Genomic DNA, 8,846 nt, shown 5'->3' on the forward strand with positions numbered 1-8,846 from the left:
CAACATTCAATATCCAAAGATTAATCTCAAAAGGAGTATTCAAAAGCAAAAAGGAGAAAAGCGCCCACTAAGTCAAAATGAAAAATTCCACGAAAGAGAAAAAACGACTTAGGCAAAATTTAGGGCATCCCGATGGACCAAATTCAAAAGGAATTGGTTCATGCAAAAATAAGGACAAAGGCGACATACCAAGGATAATCCTGTGATTGCTAAATCGTCAAAGCTTTGCATCAATGCTTGGATCTCTACAACATTTTCATCAATGCTTGGATCTCTACTAAGGCTTCTGCGTAACATCAGGACTGAAACAATTCTCTTGCAAACAAAGCACATCCATTGGATTAGGCGAATTTTTAGGATCTGGAGAACATCAAGGAGAAAGGGGTGGGATAAATAAAATTTTGAGCCTTATATCCATTGTTTCTTAAAACATGAACCAGGCCAAGTTACAACATTTAAAAGTCCTAATTGAGGCAAGGTTAACTACGAAAGCATATTAAGCAGGAATTTGTTATACTGACTCCTATGTTTGTTAAAACTACTTCTAATCACTATGCTTCTTCAAGCATTCTTTTCAAAACCATCCAGTCCTAATTCATAACGGACTTCGATTTCAAAACTTGCATACGCATTCCATTGGAGCTACTTCTCAAAAAGTACAACACCATCTACGATTATACACTTAGCATCGAGGAAATCTCGAAATAGGTTAATCAAAGGTGATCATTTCTAATAAAGACCCTGGAGTCGGGGGAACCACATCTAGGGGGTTCTCCTAAACAGGGGCAAAAAAAATTTCAAGGAGCACAGGGGCATACAATCGAACATCCTATTGACTAGGGGCAGTCTTCCTAAGGTTCAATTGACTTGGGGCACATCTCAAAGCAATCTCAAACAGGGGCATGTCAGACATGGGAAGAATTCGAATTCAGAAGGATAACACACTATGGATAGTCCTCCATATCATGGAAACCAAGGGCACACCCTTCAATCTAAACATCGAAGCATATGACAAGGCTATTCCCTGGGGCATTTCCTTCATAAGCATCTTTCTCCATGAAAATACTGGGGCAATGGATATCAAATCCGCAAGACACACGACAAAAGGAAAAAGGCGTTCTCGCACTTTACAACATCGAACAAATCTTTCTCCTAACTACGATCTTCAAAGTTCAAACAAAACAGGTATTGGGAAATCGCGCTAGCATCACACCCCACCTTACCCAACAACTTTACAACATTAGCAAAATATACACGCTTTGGTTATCAACAACCTATCATTGAAGCATCATGCAAATACATATAAATCATGCATTTACACACATTGGTTGATACATTACACCACACCTTTTCGGGCAATCTTCTTTAAGACAAATTTCTATCTACTCTAAGAGCCTTTACAGATGGTTTTCTCTAGGACAAATTGCTACCGTTTCGATAAATCATTTCAGATAGTCTTCTTTAAGACAAACATTCACTTCCATTCCAAAAAGACCTTTTCAGGTAATCTTACAGAAGACATTACTTCGTTCCACTCATTACGTCAACCAAACATACGCATAAGCATAAGCATACATAAACATTACAAAGCCAGCATAAGCATAGTCAGGGTATAAGTGCAAGCATGGAGTAAACAAGCTCAATGGGTTTAAGGAGATAAAATCTCGGGATTGCATCATCATTAGCATACATACATACGCATTAGCATACGCATATCATCTAGTGCATTTACACATCACAAAAGCCCAATTTCTATTGGCAGTCCAAACCATCATTAAACCCAGTTCCCGTTTGGTGCAAGTGAATTGTCCGAACTAGGACAAATGATCCTATTGGTGCAGGTGAACTTGCTAGAACTATAGCAAGCAATCCTATTGGGGTCCACAAACTGCGACGTAGCTTGCCAGAACTATGGTAAGTGAGAGATACAAACTGCGAGTAGCTTGCCAGAACTATGGTAAGTGAGAGATACAAACCGCGAGTAGCTTACCAGCACTATGGTAAGTGAGAGATATAAACTGCGAGTAGCTTGCCAGCACTATGGTAAGTGAGAGATACAAACCGCGAGTAGCTTATCAGCACTATGGTAAGTGAGAGATACAAACTGCGACGTAGCTTGCCAGAACTATGGTAAGTGAGAGATACAAACTGCGAGTAGCTTACCAGCACTATGGTAAGTGAGAAATTCACAAAATACGAGTAGCTTACCAGCACTATGGTAAGTGAGAAATTCACAAACTGCGAGTAGCTTACCAGCACTATGGTAAGTGAGAAATTCACAAACTGCGAGTAGCTTACCAGCACTACAGTAAGCAGGGGTTCACAAACTGCGGAAGCTTGCTGACCAGAGCAAGCCAATTATACAACCAACAGAAGGTCCTCGCTATTCCTTTTCAGGAACCTTTCCAGGAAGTCTTCTTCAAGACGTATTCCATCCTTTCTAGGAGCTTTTCCAGACATACAAGATTTTTCAAACAATTCCTCAACTGGGTTTATCACGTTAGTCCCTCGGCAGTGATGTTCCCCAAACTTCAACAAACAAACAAAGGTGTTATCTTTCTTTTCAGAATTAATAACATATTTCAACTAACATAACTAACAATCATGCATCATTCAATTAACATACTTCATTCATACATTATGCATATACATACATGGCTCTCATTTATTTTGAGAAGCTCACTGCATCAGGCATCGCATGCATCATAAACATTGCATAAAGTCAAAGTTGCCTTTTTAGGCCATGCTACGATCAAAATGCGTAGCTCCAAAAAAAAGAGAGCATCTGCTCCACAGTAAGAAAAAAAAAGGAGAAGAAGGAGTGATATTTACCCTGGGTGGCATCCATAAGCCCATCTCCCGCAGAAGTTCTTCTTGACATAGGCAAATTTCAGGGCATTTCAGTGTCCAATCATCTTCAACCTTTAGATCACGATAGGCAGACGTGCCTATCCGACTCTTCAGGTTTAAGAAGATTGAACAGGGGCAGCTGTCATACCCCAAAATTTGCCCTCTGCATTTCATCCTCAAGGTTCAAGGGACTATTCAAAGCAGCATTCACCCATAAATTAGAATAGAGGTGTGGATAACAGGTATTGTGGGACTCAAGCGCTTGGGCCCAATTATCACAAGGGTTTTATCATTTTTGGGGGTATTTCAGGGTTTTTACTAACATTTTGATTTTTATGACTAACTATTTGTATTTAACATTATTAATTTTTATTAATACTAGGATTTTATAATTAGCTTTATTATTATTATTACTATTCTTAGGTAGAATTAGGACTAAATAATTTTTTTTTATTTTAGGTTTTATTAATTATTAGTATTAGTCATAATTAGGAGTATTGTTATTAGGATTAGGATTTTTATTATTACTAACTATTATTAGAATTAGTTTTAGGGTTATTAGGTTTAGTTTTAGTAGGCCCATTAGGTATAGAAAACCCTAATAGCATCATATATATTCTTGATACACTCACTAAGAGAGGAGGAGGGCCAATTTTCTAATCCTAATTTTCATTCACCTCCACGTACATGCATAGTAAAAAAAACCTGTCAACAAAACCTTGTTTTCTAACAAAGACACAGAACTTCAACCCACCCCATAACTGACCTTCATATCTCCTTTCTACCATTCAATTACATATGGAACAAATCTCCATAAATTTCCTATAAACAAACAGTCATCCTGTTTCAATGTTACAATATTATGCTTAATTCTTAACCTGCAGGAAAATCCACATTCAAATTCTTTTTTGTAGAAAAAAAAAGGGGGAAAAAGAGAACAATCCAAGACAATCAAATCCGCCGCTGCCAACGTCCTCAGCCGGCGCGATCGCTCAGCCTCACCTGCGCCTCCGATGAACCACCACATACCTTCAAATCCGACGAAATCCTTCATCACTGCAAGAGCCTTCAGTCCGGGAAACCGCAAAGCCCTCGCCGGATTCTCAGCCCCGCCCAACCATCACTGCGTCTCATCGTCGGTATTGATCTCACCCTTGTGCGTTTTCCGATTTATTTTTCTTATGGCTTATGAATTTGGATCTGGATGGTTGTTGTTCCTTTTACTACTGTGTTTGTTTTGATTTAAGAAAAAGAAGGATAAATTTATTGCTGTGTTGCTTTTCCTAATAGTATGTCTCTCTCTGTTACATGGATTGAATAATGTTTTTATTTTATTTTATTTCAATTAAGTGTTATGATTTTATTGTTTGTGGGATAATAAATAATGAAAAGAGAGAGACAATGGCTGATTCGTTGCGGTGACGGTCACGTGGTGGGTTGGATGTATCTGTTTGCTAATATTATTTGGTCTGAGTTTGCTGTTAGTCCTAAGATAGCATGTGGTTTCTAAGAGAATAAATTAAAATATGCATAGTCCTTTAGTAGATTATGTTTATTAATCTTTTCCTTCATCATTATAAAAAATACAAAAAAAAACATGTTACAAATTAGAGTTTAATTCTCATAAAAAAAAATGTCACGTAAAAAAAATGCTATTTAATTAGTTTAGGTTAATTAGATGATTTGTTAATTGGTATATAAATTATTAATCATTGGTAATTATTAATACAAAAAAAATCTAAGAATCTTTGTCTCATTTCATTTTATTAATTCTGTAAATTATTATTAAGATTTTATTTATTATTCGTTTCGACCGTATTAATCGATTGCGATGGGTAATAATCAATCGTTTAATTATCAATTAAATTAATATAATTAAAATAACATTATTTTGCTAAAGGGTTTTAACCAAAGCTATTGGTTACGATGATTAGCATTTTCCCTTCATCAAAATTCGTTATTATTTGTAATCGAATCTATCGATTATGAGGAGTAACGACAATTTAAAATACACACATTTGCTATTCGCGATAATTGAATCTATCGATTATAGTGGTTAGCAATCCTCCCTTCAACCCGTTAGCCTTGGTAATCAAACCTATTGATTATCGCAACTAACGGTAACATATTAAGTCAGGGTTGTACGCCAAAATCTAAAATATTCAAAACACTTCAAAACAAACTACGGATTTTCATCCTTATTCAAAACTACGATAGGCCATTCAAAAAGCCTTCAAACCATTCATATCAAACTCTAAGGCGTACAACCCTATGCCCCGAACTACGTAGACTCTGATCCTCCCTAAGGAGGTACGTAGGCACTTGGCAACAAGGCGAGTCCCCTTCCTCTAAATTCTAACCCTGTCAATATAATTAGCTTTATAATTACTCTCTGTCACCTTTCTTTATAAACCTCGCCATAAACCTTTATCTTTGAATGTTAGCCTTTAGGAAAGGGTTGAGGGTGCCTAACACCTTCCCTCGACCTGAATATAGTATCTTACCCTGATCTCTATACTGCGTAGGGTTTCCTATTCGCCCTTCAGAATAGGTGGCGACTCTCTAAGTTATAATTTTTAGGCAGGTTGCTACAGCCATATATCCCTAACTTTTGCGTAAACTACCCCTTTCGGGTTTTAAGTCTACCGGGATTGAAATTTTTTTTTATGTCTCTAACTTTTGCCTGAATCGCCCTTTCGGGTTTTCGATTCACCGAGACGCTCTTTTTTGCCTAAGTCGCTCTTTGCGAGTTTTCAACTTAGCGAGCTGTTCTTTTGTTTATTTAGGCGAAGTATTTCTTGACTGCGTCGACGTTCACAGGACGAGTGAATTCTTCTCCATCCATAGTCGTGAGTATTAAGGCTCCTCCTGAGAAAGCTCTCTTGACCACGTAGGGGCCGTCATAATTGGGAGTCCATTTCCCTCTCGAATCTGTGAGAAAAGATTGAATCTTTTTGAGTACAAGGTCGCCTTCTTTGATTGTGCGAGGTCGAACCTTTTTGTCGAAAGCTTTCTTCATTCTTTGTTGATATAGCTGTCCGTGGCATAAAGCTGTCATGCGCTTTTCTTCGACTAAGTTCAATTCATCGAATCTGCTTTGACACCACTCGGCTTCTGTTAATTTTGCCTCCATCAAAACTCTCATTGATGGAATCTCAACCTCTATAGGTAGGACTGCCTCCATGCCATATACAAGGGAGAAAGGAGTTGCTCTAGTCGAAGTACGTACTGATGTACGGTAACCATGAAGAGCATACGGGAGCATTTCATGCCAATCTTTGTAAGTGATGACCATCTTCTGAATGATTTTCTTGATGTTTTTGTTAGCTGCTTCTACAGCTCCATTCATCTTTGGTCTGTAAGGAGATGAGTTGTGATGTTCGATCTTGAATTCTTCACAAAGCTCCTTCATCATTTTGTTATTCAAATTTGACCCATTGTCAGTGATTATCTTGCTAGGAACGCCGTAGCGACAGATGATGTGATTCTTGATAAACCTGACGACAACTTGTCTTGTAACGTTTGCATATGAAGCTGCTTCAACCCATTTGGTGAAATAGTCTATGGCTACCAAGATGAAGCGATGTCCGTTGGACGCTTTTGGTTCGATCATTCCAATCATGTCGATTCCCCACATGGAGAAAGGCCAAGGGGAAGAGAGTATGTTGAGAAGAGATGGTGGCACATGAATTTTATCAGCGTAGATCTGGCATTTGTGACACCTCTTTGCGTACTGGTAGCAATCTGACTCCATCGTCAGCCAATAATATCCTGCTCTCAGTATTTTCCTTGTCATGGTATGTCCATTGGTGTGAGTACCAAAGGAACCTTCATGTATTTCTCTCATGAGTATTTCTGCTTCTTTTCTGTCAACGCATCTGAGCAGAACCATGTCGAAGTTTCTCTTGTACAGAACATCTTCATTCAAGAAGAATCTACAAGCTAACTTTCTCAAAGTCTTTCTATCTTTCTTTGACGCCCCGAGAGGGTACCCTTGCTTTTGAAGATAGTTCTTGATGTCGTGATACCACGGTTTGTCGTTGATGATTGCTTCTACTGTGAACACATGAGCGGGCCTATCCAGGCGCATAACATCGATCCGAGGAATGTCATTCCAATGATTTATCCTAATCATGGTAGAGAGTGTGGCTAATGCATCAGCCAAATTGTTTTCTTCACGAGGAATGTGATGAAAATCTACCCTGTCGAAGAATGGTAACAATCTTCTCGCGTAGTCTTTGTAAGGAATTAGCCCTGGTTGGCGTGTTTCCCATTCTCCTTTGATTTGATTGATGACCAAAGCAGAATCTCCGTATACATCCAAGTGTTTGATTCTTAGATCCACGGCTTCTTCGAGACCCATGATGCAAGCTTCATATTCGGCCTCATTGTTTGTGCATTTGAAAGTTAATCTGGCAGTAAATGGAATATGGGTACCCTGAGGTGTATCAATGATTGCCCCAATTCCTCGTCCATAAGCATTGACAGCTCCGTCAAAGATTAAGCCCCACTGGGATCCTATCTTAGGTCCTTCGTCTGGTAGTGGCTCGTCGTAATCTTTCATCTTGAGGTACATGACGTCCTCGTCCGGAAAGTCGAAACTGGTTGATTCATGACCATTGAGTGGGTGGTGAGCCAGGTGCTCAGCTAGAATGCTTTCTTTCACGGCTTTCTGTGCGTGATACTCAATGTCATATTCTGATAACAACATCTGCCAACGGGCAATTCTCCCGGTTAAGGCAGGCTTCTCAAAGATGTACTTGATTGGATCCATATGAGAGATCAAACAAGTAGTATGTCGAATCATGTACTGGCGGAGACGCTTGGCAGCCCAGGCCAAAGCACAACACGTCTTCTCGAGCATGGAGTAGCGGGATTCACAGTCAGTGAATTTCTTGCTCAGGTAGTAAATGGCATGCTCTTTTCTCTTTGTCTCGTCTTGCTGTCCAAGGACACAACCCATGGAGTCTTCTAAGACGGTTAAATACATTATCAAAGGTCTTCCTTCCACTGGAGGAGACAAGATGGGTGGTTCGAGCAGATATTCCTTAATGCTGTTGAACGCTTTCTGACAATCGTCTGTCCAGACGCAACTTTGATTTTTCCGTAGAAGTTTGAAAATAGGAGCGCAAGTTGCAGTCATGAGATATATGAATCTCGAGATGTAATTCAGACGTCCAAGAAATCCTCTAACTTGTTTCTCGGTTCTGGGCGAAGGCATTTCTTGAATTGCCTTGACTTTGTCGGGATCTACTTCAATTCCTCGTTTGCTGACAATGAAACCAAGGAGTTTTCCTGAATAGACACCAAAGGTGCACTTGTTGGGGTTCAGGCGAAGCTGAAACTTCCGTAAGCGTTGAAATAACTTTGTCAGATTCTGTATGTGATCTTCTTCATTTTCTGATTTGGCAATCATGTCGTCCACATAGACTTCCACTTCCTTATGCATCATGTCGTGGAAAAGCGTAGTCATGGCCCTTTGATAAGTTGCCCCTGCGTTCTTTAGTCCAAAAGGCATAACACGGTAGCAGAACGTGCCCCAGGGGGTGATGAAAGCTGTTTTTTCCATGTCTTCAGGTGCCATTTTGATTTGGTTGTATCCTGAAAATCCGTCCATGAATGAGAAAACTTTGGATTTTGCTGTACTGTCTACCAACATATCAATATGTGGTAAAGGAAAATCATCCTTAGGGCTAGCTTTGTTCAAATCTCTGTAGTCGACGCACATGCGGACTTTTCCGTCTTTCTTAGGAACGGGAACAATGTTAGCTAACCACTGCGGGTATTCTGAAGTGACGAGGAAACCTGCGTTGATCTGCTTTTGAACTTCCTCTTTGATTTTCATGGCCATCTCCGGATGAGTTCTTCTCAATTTTTGCTTGACCGGAGGGCATTCTGCTTTTAATGGCAAGTGATGCTCCACTATACTGGTATCCAACCCTGGCATATCTTGATAAGACCAAGCGAAGACATCTGAGAATTCTTTGAGCAGCTGT

This window comes from Vicia villosa, linkage group LG4 (assembly GCF_029867415.1).
Source record: "Vicia villosa cultivar HV-30 ecotype Madison, WI linkage group LG4, Vvil1.0, whole genome shotgun sequence".
Lineage (NCBI taxonomy): Eukaryota > Viridiplantae > Streptophyta > Magnoliopsida > Fabales > Fabaceae > Vicia > Vicia villosa.